Here is a 227-nt window from a genome sequence, read left to right as displayed (position 1 = left end):
CCACATCAGAAACCTCATTGAAAACATTTTAAAACGGGCTACACAACAAAATGGAAATCAACCACCAACCACAAACTAGCCAGTTAAAAAGGTCAGGTCACAGAGAGAGAACATACAAGTTACTTAGAAAGGTCACAAACTAAGCTGCGTTGCCCTCCGAAACTGACAACAGCAAATGAATAACATGAATTGTTAGAAAGGTCAGAAACTAGGTCATAGGTCAGGTG

Source organism: Penaeus monodon, chromosome 34 (assembly GCF_015228065.2).
Source record: "Penaeus monodon isolate SGIC_2016 chromosome 34, NSTDA_Pmon_1, whole genome shotgun sequence".
Lineage (NCBI taxonomy): Eukaryota > Metazoa > Arthropoda > Malacostraca > Decapoda > Penaeidae > Penaeus > Penaeus monodon.
This window is presented reverse-complemented; position numbering follows the sequence as displayed.